This window comes from Globicephala melas, chromosome 3, assembly GCF_963455315.2.
Source record: "Globicephala melas chromosome 3, mGloMel1.2, whole genome shotgun sequence".
Lineage (NCBI taxonomy): Eukaryota > Metazoa > Chordata > Mammalia > Artiodactyla > Delphinidae > Globicephala > Globicephala melas.
Genome location: NC_083316.1, coordinates 121,259,255 through 121,272,227, shown reverse-complemented (window position 1 = coordinate 121,272,227; position 12,973 = coordinate 121,259,255). Strand labels below are relative to the sequence as shown.

Here is a 12,973-nt window from a genome sequence, read left to right as displayed (position 1 = left end):
CACAGCCTACCATGTGCTCTCCTGACTCTATAAGTTTCAGCCCACTCCTTCCTCTCCCTCAAATTCCATATGCTTTCTCTGCCCATCTAAAGCCACACAAGACCTAGGCCAATGGTCATTACTTCTGGAAGTCCTCTAGAATTAGTCTAGCAGGACTTCTAGCCTTACTCAGACTTAATTGATCCTCCTCTGTTGTTTCACAGTATCTGATCCAGGTTGCTAATACAACATGCAAGTCAGAGTAGGCTAGGTTTTACTGTGGTAACAAGGACACAATCTCAGAGGGTTAAAACAACTGAGATTTCTTTCTCCTTATAGCTAAGTGTCTTGAGGATTAGCAGGTAGGGCTTTGTTCATGGCGGTCACTCAGGGTCTGAGGCTGATGGAAACTCTACCCTGACATGTACTTCCATGATTGTACATCAGAGGGAAAGGAACATGGGAAATCATGAACTGGCTCTTCAAGCAAGCTCCTCATTAGAAATGGCTTAAGTAACTTCTGTTCATTTTTACTTGGTTAAAGAAGTCATATGAGCAAGCGTAATTTCACAGGGGGTGGGAAGTACAATCTTCTTGGAAGGAGACTATGAACGGCTCAGAGGTGTCCACTCACAGGGTTTTTTACATCACACAAACATTATTCGTGCATGTCAGTTTTCTTCAGTGAATTGTGACTGCAGCTTCTATGTCCTAGTCATCCTTGCATTCAACTCTTCAAGCCCAGTGTTTAGTACAAAGGAGGTGCTTAGTGCTTTTTGTCTGACCGAATGGACATCCAGAGACTTGCCCAAGGTCGTAGAGCCTGTGGGGTTTGGATCCTAGTCCTGTGCACTTTCCACTACACAATGCAATAAAAATCCTTAGACTTCCCTGATGTGGTCTCACTTTCATTAAGTTGCAATCTGCCAATAGGAACTACTCTAACTTTACTAGTTAATATTTTATAGGCCTCAATCTATATGCAATAACCCATTTTAGAATATGCTTGCAGCCAAGAATACGAAAAAAATATAGTGATTAAAATCCCAAAGATGAAAACACGTTTCATCGTTTTTAACCTGCCATGATTTCTCACTTTTGCTTTTAAAAGTCTTTCTTCCATTATTTCTCTTTCATGGCTCTTTTCATTGCAAACTTGACCACAGGGTCTTTTAGAATTGTGTGCTTTTAATCACAAAGGCTAAGAAAATTCGAAAAGACTTAAAAGGTACAGAAAGTATCAAAGTCTAAAATAAATCTTCAAAGTAAATTTCACTGGGATGGCATATGCTCTTGGTTAACCCATGAAATTAAAAAATCTGTGGTAAAATCAGATTCCCATTCATCTTTATTATTATTATTAATTTCTCAGGTCCCAGTGGAACACTGAACTACTAATAACCGTAACACTCTTCTCTTTGGACACAAGAAGAGTGGAATTGACTGCGGCAACAGTGCTGAGCAGGGAGATGCTCTGAGAGAGCTTTTGCCTGTTAGGTATATTGAATCATTATCACTTCAGTGAATGGCAACAAAATAGGCAATCTTGTGCAGATCAGGATGGCTTTCAGTGCAAGTCAGAATTTCAATGTGTGTCAGAAAATGAATAGAGATGAAAAATTCAGGAGGCGGCATGCAGGAGTAACTGAAATGCAAAGCATCTGTTGTTGCCTGGATCCCAGGCAGCTTGAGTTATGTGGAGGGTTTCTTATTCTGCTGTAATGTCTGCCATGTTGAGGAGCCAGGTCAGTGATTGGGTTAAGTATTGTGGCTACTTCTACCACCAACCACTGAGATAAGACAAAAGTAAAATTGCCTTGCTTACTCAGATTTCTAAATGCAAAATGGACCCAATTTGTATATATTTGATTTGGGATGACGTTTCAGTATCTCCCTGTGAGCATGAGCAATCTCTTACGTGACAGATCATTTTATGAGGCTTCTAACTAAGATGAACAAGCCTGTTTTGCTAACATAAAATTGGCAGGAACTCGAGCTTGAAATTTGAATGGAGCCCAAACTGAATATTTGCACAAGTTTGAAGAGGCACAGATGATTTTATGCAAATTGTTTGTTTATGGAATGCTTCCCCTAGGCACATCTGCAGGCTCATGTGGGCTGAAAGTGTGAAAGAAGATAGAAACAATTTAGTTAATAGGACTATTGCCTTTTTTGGTGTGTTTCTCCCTAGTAGTTAGAAATTAAATTAAAAATTCATAATATCTAACATATATGCAGCACTTTTATTAAGATAGAACCTAGGCTAAGTGCTTTGAAATTACTTAGAGGTACTAAGTGAGGCTTAGGTAGATCAGGAGCTTAGCCAATGACCCACTGCAGTAAGTGGCAGATGGGGTTGTGAACCTAGGCACTCTCTTTCCAGAATCCAGGCTGTCTAACTTATACCATACTATATGGACTTTCTTAGATAATACAGAGTAACTCTAGGGGATTGAGTTATTCTTTAATACTCACATGGACTAGTCTGATAAAAAGAATAAGAGAAAATCAGATAAAAAACTTCAAATTTGTCACTCTTACCCTAAACTCTACAGAACATTCTTTTTGGGATAGGGCTGCACCATGCATGCCCAGGAAAATAAATAGAATACCCTATTAAACTAATAGGCCTTTAGACTTTAACCATCTAATCAGAGCCCCCCATAACATTATTAGTGAGAAAGGTGGAGAATTCCTATCTTTTCCAATCTGATGCCTGCAATTCAGCTATTAGTATTACTGAGGCTTGACATAGTTTGCAGTAAAGGGTCCATTTATGGCTTATTTGATTGGACCTCCTTTCGCTTCTATTGTCCCCATTCTCATGGTGAGAATTTGGAAAGTTAAGGTATTGGGCTAGAAGGACGATAGAAATGGATGAAGGGGACTTGGGAATTTATTGCAATTTAAGGGCTTATAATCTTAGGGATATCCTCCTTCCTGAGTAAGGTTTGGCCAGGCCAAAGATGCTGGAATCACCCCGACTCCTTCTTTCTCTCATACCCCAACTGATATATCAGCGATCCTATGAAACCTCCTTCAAAAGATACTTTGAATTTGGCCAGAAACCATTACTCCTGCCACCAGTACTCTAGGACGACCTCACGGCACCTCTTACCTGGACTATTGCAACACTCTCTTCACTGGTCTCCTTGCTTCCACCCAATACCACTGTAGCTTAGCCTTCTTACAGAGGCTAGAGTAATTATTTTAAAGTGCAAGTCATACCCCCTTAACTCTTCCACCCAAACCCACTTCCCCATCTCACTTAATGCCCTTTGGATCTCTCTGATCTCACTTCCCGCCACCTTCCCATCTCACACCCTGCTCCATCCACACCAGATGCCTCTCAGGATACTCCTGGCACAGAGCAGTTTCACTGGATCCCCTCCCTGCCAGAAATCCTCTTTTCCTGGATCCCCTCAAGACTCTCCCTCACTTTGTTTAGATTTGTAAATGTTCAAAGAAACTTTCCTCCTTCTCACTTTTTCCAAAACAATGCCTTTGACCACACTGTATACGCTTACCATGATTTACATTTCTCTTTAACATTAATTATCACATAAAATATCCTATATTTAATGTGTTCATTTGTTTATTGTCTGTCTTCCTTAAGTAGAATCCAAGCTCCATGAGAGTTTGGACTTGATTTATTTTGTTCACTGCTTAGTGTTTGATGAATGACTGAATGAGTGGCATGGAACAATGCTGTGGGACCAGTGAAATAGCTTTAGGGGGTTTTAGGTTTAGAGACCAGGAAACATGATAAAATTAAGGCCAATGTGTAAAAAATAATAATGTGTAAAAAACCAGCATATTTGATAGGCACCCCCCAAATAGGTGCATTCCATAGATATAACAAAATATTATTTCATAAGCATACAAATTGTCCCTAAAGGTTGAGAAGGTCTAAATCAAATTTTGATGAAGAGTGTTGAAGGGAGGAAAGAAGAGTTGTGGGGAAAAATTCTGTCGTCCAAAGTCTCTAAAATAATAGTTGAATGAGTATATAGAGGTCAGCCTGGAGTATGGAGTTTTTTGTGTCTTTAAGACACAGCTCAAATTCCACATCTTAGCATGTCAGGGACTTTGCTAAGTTATAACTTAAGTTGTCATGTCTAAATCTCTTAATGACTTCGTGTTGTAGGCCATTATGATTGTAGGTCAGAAAACTGAGGCTCAGAGATATTAAATAATGTGTCTAAAGATGAACAGTTGCTATGATGACTCTCTTCTATGAAGTCTTACCCAGTTACTTTGGATCTTAAGGGATCTCTTTTTCCTTCTAGTTGCTGGACCATTTATGGGACTCTGACCATATACTGACATATTCTCAGATATTACATACCTATCTCATCAAGACATGTTGACTTGTTCTAAAAGAGTTTCTTTTTCTTCAAGTACATGTAGACTAAACACATAGGACTGTATATATTCTATGAATGCCATATTACATTGAATAAAAAGCCAGTTAATCTATGAAAAAAGCAATTCCAGTTTCTAGGAACAATTAATTTAAAAAGTGTTGACACATTGAGATGACCACTGGTTTACAATAGTTATTCTCCACCAAAGCCTCTGGTTATCACTTTTATTGAAGCATACTAGCATAGTCTTTCTACAGATATAAATATTTGATGACATGCTTTTTTATTTTTATAAAGAGAGTATTTTAGATTCTATAATTCTGCAAAAGTTCATGTTGGAGAACTAACTGATAATATCAAAAGTATACATTTTAGAAATATGGAAGAGATTTCTTCCAACTATTCCAAAGATTCCAATTAAAGTTAGCATACACAAGAGGTCAAAAGTTAACTGTAAAATGGTTAAGGACTTTAGTTTAGCCAACTAACTCTGACACCTTGAGCAAGTTTCTTAACACCTCTGAGCCTCAGTTTCCTCATTTCTATAATGAGCTAATGCAGTTAAAGCATTTACCATGTTTACCAGCTTAGCACACAGAAAACACTTCATAAATGCTACTGATTATTGTGTTGTTATTACCGTTATCAGGAGGAGATATAATATGACAGAAGATTGGAAATCCTACCCCTAGTATCAGTCTCTAAATCATGAATAGGAATGGGAATTATGCTGGAATATCACATAAACCAAAATCAATAGGAGGCAGAACTTGAGTCCTTTAGAAGTATATAAAAGCCACTTAAGTATAATGACAGAATGTAATTACGCAGAGTTTCACTTCGTATGTGACATCCTGGCAAACAGAAAATAAAGCTGAAATGGAACACATTTCTGTCGATATGAAACATTACTCGTCCCCTTCCTCATTTGTTACCAGGTTCTCTGTTATGTTGTTTTAAAGCCATTTTGTGGTGTGGTGCTCCTTCTTCTTGCTTCAATCCGTTTTCTCAAAAATCTTGCCAGGAGATCTGAGAGCAGATGGTGCCTTATTGTTTAAGAAAGTGGTACTTTTGCTGAGTGTTTGATCACACTTTTCTGTTGGGGACTGGCTTGTCAGCATCTTGTGCCATCAGGATAAGATACATGCCAAGGAAAATGGAAACGGCATATTTGCTAAGCCTGTCAGAGGATATATTGACATTTGCATCAAAACCTGAAAGTATGGCTTCAATTGTTAAAACATATGAAAGGAGTACTTTTATTTTGTCAAGTAAATCCAGGTTTGAAGGCTGTGTATGTACCATAATATGAAGACAAGCCATCTACACAGACAGTAACCCTAACTTCTGAAAACATCTACCTAATATAGGAAAGATAAAGATTGCTTCATTTAGTCAATAAACATTATTGAATACTCTATTCATCGCGAACTGTGCTACGCACCGGAGGTGAATCAGACACAGTTCATAAGTTAACATGATCCCAGTCTTGAGGGTGAGAAAAACATATTAACAGATAAATTAAGCTATGTAATGAAAAATGTGGTTATTCTTTACTTTCCTACCCCATAGATTCATTCTCTGTCTTTATGTTTCCTGCTCCGTGCCCTGGGAGACTGACCCCAATGAATTGCTCTCTTATCAGCTGCCTTCAAGTTGAGTTCAGCCAATGGCGTCATGGGCAAGACCCTCAGAGGCATGACAGTTTCCTCCCTCACTTCCTCCCAGCTTTGACACTTAGCTTCTAACAGTGGCTGTGTGCTTTCGTGTTTATTACTCCTTCCATCCACTGCTCCTCCGCAGCGCCAACTCTCACTGGATTCCGGGCAACACCGCCTCTTCCTTCCCTGAAGGGAGGAAGCCTTCAAACCTGGGTTTATTTGAAAAACTGAAAATACTCCCTTCTTCCCACTTCAGCTCTCTTGGTGATAGTGACTTCCATTGTTGCTATTCTCTGGGTGTCCCAATATTTCTTGTTTGTTCCCTTAACTGTGCATCCCTCAGAAGTGGACCTTTGTTTAAACTCTCTTCACTTAAAACAACTGAGTTGAAGTCTGTTTCTTGCCAGAATTCTGACAGATATAAAGACTATAATAGAGATACTAGTTTATTCAACATTCATTCAATCATAGACTATTTATTGAATGCCTATAGGTGACACTGCACTAGTTATAAGGTATACATCAGTACTTTCTAATAGAACTTGATGGAAATTTTCTTCACTGCCCAATATGCTAGCCACTAGGCATGTGTGATTATTGAACACGTGGAATGTGGCAAATGTGACTGAGCCATTGAAGTTTAAATTTTATTTAATGTTAATTAATTTAAATTTATATAGCCACATGCAGCTATTGGTCAGTGGCTACTGTATTGGGCAGCACCAGTATGGACTCATTTTAACAGGAGCCTGAATAACTCTTCTGGCTACATGCAGAGTTAGAGAAAGAGCCAGATTTGTTCTCAGATATGGCTAGGAAGGTGACATTTGAGCTGCTCTGTAGATGAGTGGGTCTTTACCAGGCAGAGAAATGTGGAGAGTGCATTCTGGGTAAAAGGAACATCTTATGTAAATGCTGAGAGGCTTTGTATGCACATATGGAAGGTAAACTCAAGAGTATCACACAGTATTCAAAGCGGTTAGATCACAACGATTAAGAGGGATGTGTGGGAAAAGGCGCTAGGAACATGGGTTGGAGCTGCATGGTGATGAATCTTATTTCATGTCCATATTTTGCTAATCTTTTATACTCCATAATAACAGCACCAGGTAGGTCATTTTAAAACACGGATATTAAGCATCATAGTAATGGTATATTCATATTCCTTTAAAAATATTCCACTGAGGGCTTCCCTGGTGGCGCAGTGGTTGAGAGTCCGCCTGCCGATGCAGGGGACACCGGTTCGTGCCCCGGTCTGGGAAGATCCCACATGCCGCGGAGCGGCTGGGCCCGTGAGCCGTGGCTGCTGAGCCTGCGCGTCCGGAGCCTGTGCTCTGCAACGGGAGAGGCCACAGCAGTGAGAGGCCCGCATACCGTAAAAAAAAAAAAAAAAAAAAAAAAAAAATTCCACTGAGCTTTCAATTTCAAAAAATATTTTAATGATTATTTACAGTATACTCAATTTTGTTGGTCTCTGTCTTTGGACTTTTTCTAGATACAGTGATCTAGCTTGATTCAAGGATGCCCAAGGTGTCACAGAGCATAGATGAGGTACATATAGACAAGACTTGAGAGGATCAGAGAAGAATTTCTGGATAACTTGTTAAGTCTAGGTTTGGCCTAAAGAGTGGGTAAGGGTTTTCTAGGTGAATTTGTGTACCTGTGTGGGTTGGGTATTGGCTGGGAGGAGTGATGGGAGTGGAGCAGAATATGTTCCTGTCAGAAAACATTGAATGTGAGGTAATGACAGGACTGAGAGAAAGTTGGAGTGGTCTAAAGTATCAGATCTAAACAGATCTAAGTTATAAAACAATCACTCTGGATGGATATCTGTGTAGAATGGTTTGGACAGAGTAAGAATGGAATGCCAGTTAGAAGGCTGTAGTTACAATGCAGGGAAAACATAATGGTGATTGAACACAGGTTCTGAGAAATAATATATCTCATTTGTGATCTTTCGCACTTCCAAAACTTATTTATGTTTCTCTGAAAAACAAAACAACTCCAGTTTTGTTCTGGGTCATAACAGTAGCTGTTATTTAACAAGTAATTATTATGTGCCACTCTTCCAAGCCTTTGTATGCTGTGTATTATCTTCACTTAATCCTCAAAACAACCTTATTAGGCAGGTACTATTATGATCCCCTTATTTTACAGATGGATAAATGGAGGCTCAGTGAAGTTAGGTAAAAGTTTTAAGGTCACCCTTGGTAATACACAGAGCAGGATTTAAATTTTGGCCATCTGCTTCTAGAACAGACTATTAAGTTCTACCTTCTTCTGTAAACTTGGTAAAAATTACTCTGTGCTGATACCTGCTCAGCATTTGTTGATGAAGTTGTCTTTCCTTTTGTCTTGAATATTGAGTTACCCTGGAAATAAGATTATTTAATACAGAATAAACTTCAAAAAACTTGTATCTGTCCTGTAGACTTTAAACAGGAGCGGATGGTCATTTTAAGAAGGATGGGAAAAAAATAAGTGCCAATGTAGCCAAGATCATCCCCTCTTAAGGCAGCCAAAGAGATTACCTAATTTACTATACTGTGATTTTTCTTCCTAATATTCTTATTGATCAAAATACTTTTCAGTTTAAACATTTCAATGTGAATAATGTTAAATGTTAATATAATTATTTTAAAGAGATTTTAAGGGCACATGGTTGACAGATTTAGAAAATTTCTTTTCATAGGCCAGGTTATTGCCAATGAATACTGAAATATGTAAGTTACTGGATGCTTGATGAATATCTGTAGCTATCGAGATCTGTGTTTATAGGACTTACCTTAAGATCACCCATTGCAGTGTAGTATCATCAACTCTCATCTATTTTTTTTCTAGGGACTTTTCCTGTCCAAAGATAGATTGCAGCAAATTGAATTTAGAGATGTCCTTGACCAGAGAGTCCTGCAATTGTACTATTTTAATAGAAAGTAGTTTATTGTTATTAGAAAAATTACCAAGAATATTTACTATAGGATCTAAATTTCTTCTCACTTCAAATATGCTGTACAAAGAATATAATTCGGTTAGAGGTGGGAAGTTGTCTGGGTGTCCTCAAAACCCAATCCTAATTTAGCTCCTAGCTTAGCTATCTAACAACTCCCACTACTATGGCATTCACTTATATATACTGGTGGCCCATCAGTCTTGCAGAATTCCATCATCATCATGATGCCAATCAGTTCAACCTTGTAAACTTCCCATTTTCCCTCTGAATCTGACTTCATATTGATTTCCTCTCACAACAACCTGTCTTTCTTATAAACAGAATTATATTAGTTTTCATTTTTAAAAAAAAGCAAAACAACAGCGATACGACAATTGGATGAAATGGAATGAGGGAGAAGAAGAGCTTATGACATTCAGTATCTTTTGACATTCTTCCTAACTGAATGCTTTGGATCTCATTCTTTAGTTGAGGGATGCCTCAAAAGGAACCATAGCACACACTAGTTTTTAGAATAATAACAATAGCAAGTCAATCTTTAGAGATAAAACTTCTTAAGGTACAGAAATGTGGGACACTATGATATGTCTGGGAATCCAGGACCATGAGAATTTTGGTTGTGTTGAAACATAGGATATGTGGGGAATATTTGTGAAAGATGAGGCTTTAAAATGGTGTGAAGGCCAGGTCATGAAAGGTCCGGATCCACTCTAAAGAAGTTGGATTTTATCCATCTGCAACGGGGGACTGCTGAGGGCATTAAGTAGAGAAATTATATAAACACCAGAAAGCTCACTTGCATTTGCATGATAAAACCGTAAGCCAGAGCTTTGTTATCATCAGACCTATAGCAGCATGGGATTTGGAAACTCATCACTCCATTCTGGACCCATGTGTTATTTAACTAAAGGACTAGGGGACTCTCACCTCTAAAGCATTGATACCAGGCTTGGCACATGGAGATGGCTGATCTGGTTGAAGCTGAGAATGCTTGGCTGCATTGGAGTCTACCAATGGAGTTCTCCTTTTTCTGGGGCTCCTAGAGACAACAGAAATCAGTTGAAATCAGGTCAAGTTATCATCAGTGAACTAAAATCACAAGAGTGGTTAATCAACTGTTGTCAAGAGAAAATCCTAAGTCAAACATATGGGAAAATGAGGCTTATGAATCATAGCACCAGCTTGGCTTCAGCCCTCAGGCAAGTGAAACTAAATCAGTAAAAATATATTCAGTAGAAACATGACTTGTTCTAATTCTGTCTAAGGCACCTCAGTTCTAGAAGCAGAGCACCCTCCACAGACCTAAAGAGAACAACTTTTTTTCTACCCCTGGAGTCAGACTGCAAGTTCAATGTGTTGGCCTGACTCTTTCCAACTGTGTAAATATTGGACAAATAACTTAAATGCTCTAGTCCTCATTTTTTGCATCTTAAAAAAATTAAAAGTAAAACTGCCCAAATCTGCCTCAGAGGGCTTGTAAGCTCCCTTGTAAGGGACAATGTCTATCACCTGCACAGCTGAGTTCCTACTGAATAGCACAGAATCAGGCATATGGCAGGCATCTAATGGATGTTTGTGGAAGTTATGAATGAGTGAGTGAGGAGATCTAAATGCTGTAAGTACATCATGAAAATGCTTTGTAAGCCAGAGAATGCCATATGTATGGTGATATTATGATGCTTCACCTTCTAAGCTCACTAAAAATCTACTCATGTTCACATCAAAAGTATATCACATATAAAAGATCTCCAATCACTTTTCCCCTAACACCAAAGAGAAAGAGCTAAACTAATTGTCACTTATTATTTGTTAGACCACAGTGTGCATTTTTTCTGTCATTCTTTATAACAATTCTAAGAAGTAGGAACTATCATTAGCCCAATTTATAGATGAGGAAATCCAGCCTGAGGTAGGCTAAGTAAATTCCCCAAGATAACACTGCAATAAGAGATGGCATCAAGACTCAATCCCAGGTTGGTCTGCTCCAAAGAACATGATCCATTCTACTTCTCAAATGAAAACCTTAGACTTTCTTTTTATTCTAAAAAGTATTGTAGTTTTAAAAAAAAAATCAAACGCCAAGCTTTCAGGTCCTACTGAGTCTACTTGGTGGAATGAGCCTACTTGGTGAAAATGGAATTACTGAATTAAATTGGGCATCATATTTAATTCAATAGACGTCTTTTCAACCCCCAAACACTATAATTCTATTTACACTGTTTCTTTCTCAGGACACAATTTATTTGGCTTCATCTACATAAAATCAGTACAGGAGGAAAGGTTGGATTCTTCATTCACAGACCTGGGTTTCAATCATTTTTTGTATGCAATTCCATGTTTTAATCTATTACTTTTCATTTGTAAAGCGTAAAATTCTCCTTTAACAATCAACATCCTTCTCTAGAAGATGGTAGTTTGTTATTTATGCAATAACTTAATATATTTTTGATGCGTTTAGAAGTTGGAGGCATCATCCTAAGAAGAAAAATACTGCCTAAAGGTCTAAGTAAAGTGTTATCATATTACAGTGAAAAGAAATGTAAAGTAGTTGAAGTCAAGCAAAAGGGAAGGTCATTATAAGTAAACAGGGGAAATTCATGGATGCCTTTTGCCAGAATTACTGCCTGCTTCACCCATTGTCTCTGTCTTTGCTTGTCCTTTCTTGTTTCTTACTCTTCTCCTGTCTTCTCTCCTCTCTGCTCCTATCTCAACTCATCCTTTACGCACAGCCAGCTGTGCCTCAGGGGAGCCTCAGCTCCTGCACCAGTCTCCCCCAAACCAGCTTACTCAGTTTTGGAGATATTATTTCAAAACCGTGAGAAAGGTGATCTAGTCAAGGACCCACTCTGTTCCAATCGCCTGTGGTCAGGGCGGTTGGATTGCCATATTGCATGTGATATTTACTGACATATATTGGCTCTCTAACAAAGGGTATAGGCCAAAAGAAGATAACTGATACTCTAAAGTAAGAGAATGGCTCTTCTGAAAATACAACACAAATGGGAACATTATTAAAAGAATGATTAGCAACTCTGTGAAAGGAATGTCTGAGAATGTCATATCCATATGTGCATCAAAGGAGATGGAATCTAAATTTTCAATTTCAAACACAAAATTAATTTCTGTAAAATATTAAGTTCATGTATAAGTTCATGAAGAACCAATACACATTATCCCTTTGATAAACTTGTTTTTAGCATAGGCTAAAAGTACATTATCCCCAAACAGTTCTCTGAATAATGAGAATACTATAGTGTTACTAAATTAATTTGGGTAATTTGATTGCTTTACAAAAATACTGGAAGGAAATATTACCTGAAAATAAAAATACTATAAATATTTTAAATTTATAATTGGTATGGACTTTTATAACATACCCTTACTTATAGTTCAGTTGATCACAGTAGTTCAATTTAAACCTTTGATAAGCCATTGAAGTCTGTTTATCTATTAGTATCCAAACACATCATCAAGAGAAATGAAAGCTCATCTAACTATTGTCATTAAATATTTCTGTCTTCTTTCATCCCTTAGCATCTCTGTGCTTCATTTCCTTCATCTGTCAAATGGAGATCCATCCATCTGAAAAAAAAAAAAAAAAAAAAGAACTTATGTTGAATACTTATTTTGAATAGGTACAAAGTATGGCACTAGTAGTTACTGAGGGGTGTGCCTGGCTTGAACATTTCTCAAGCAACTTCTTGAGGGTCAAAGGAGCTGAAAGATGTAATGAATTGGAAAAGAATAAATCGTAATACACACACAGGATATTGTTATTTTCTGCTTTTGGATCCTGTAGAGTATCCAAGGAAACATAAAAGTCTTTTGGTCTTCCAGGCAACTGAAAATGGAAAGCTGCCACAGGAAGAATCCACTGCACAAATAGTGATTAATATGAAATAGCTAATTAGACTGAGCCCCTGGAGAAAGTACAAAAAGCTGAGAGATGGAGAGGTGCATATTGCTCTGTTTGTTCTAACAAAATGAAAGCCTTCTCCTGTTTACATTTCTTCTTA

At 37.9% G+C, this 12,973-nt stretch overlaps 1 protein-coding gene and 1 long non-coding RNA gene across 2 annotated transcripts in view; one reads left to right on the top strand and one right to left on the bottom strand.

Annotated features, from left to right (window-relative positions):
* The window catches only part of PRELID2 (PRELI domain containing 2), a 703,347-nt gene that overhangs the window by 629,742 nt on the left and 60,632 nt on the right, over positions 1 to 12,973 (top strand). The window lies entirely within an intron of this gene.
* Positions 8,812 to 12,473, bottom strand: LOC132597021 (uncharacterized). The gene is made up of 3 exons (XR_009563304.1): positions 12,335 to 12,473; positions 9,885 to 9,996; positions 8,812 to 8,857 (listed from the first exon to the last, which is right to left on the bottom strand). It is a non-coding gene; the product is annotated as an uncharacterized lncRNA (long non-coding RNA).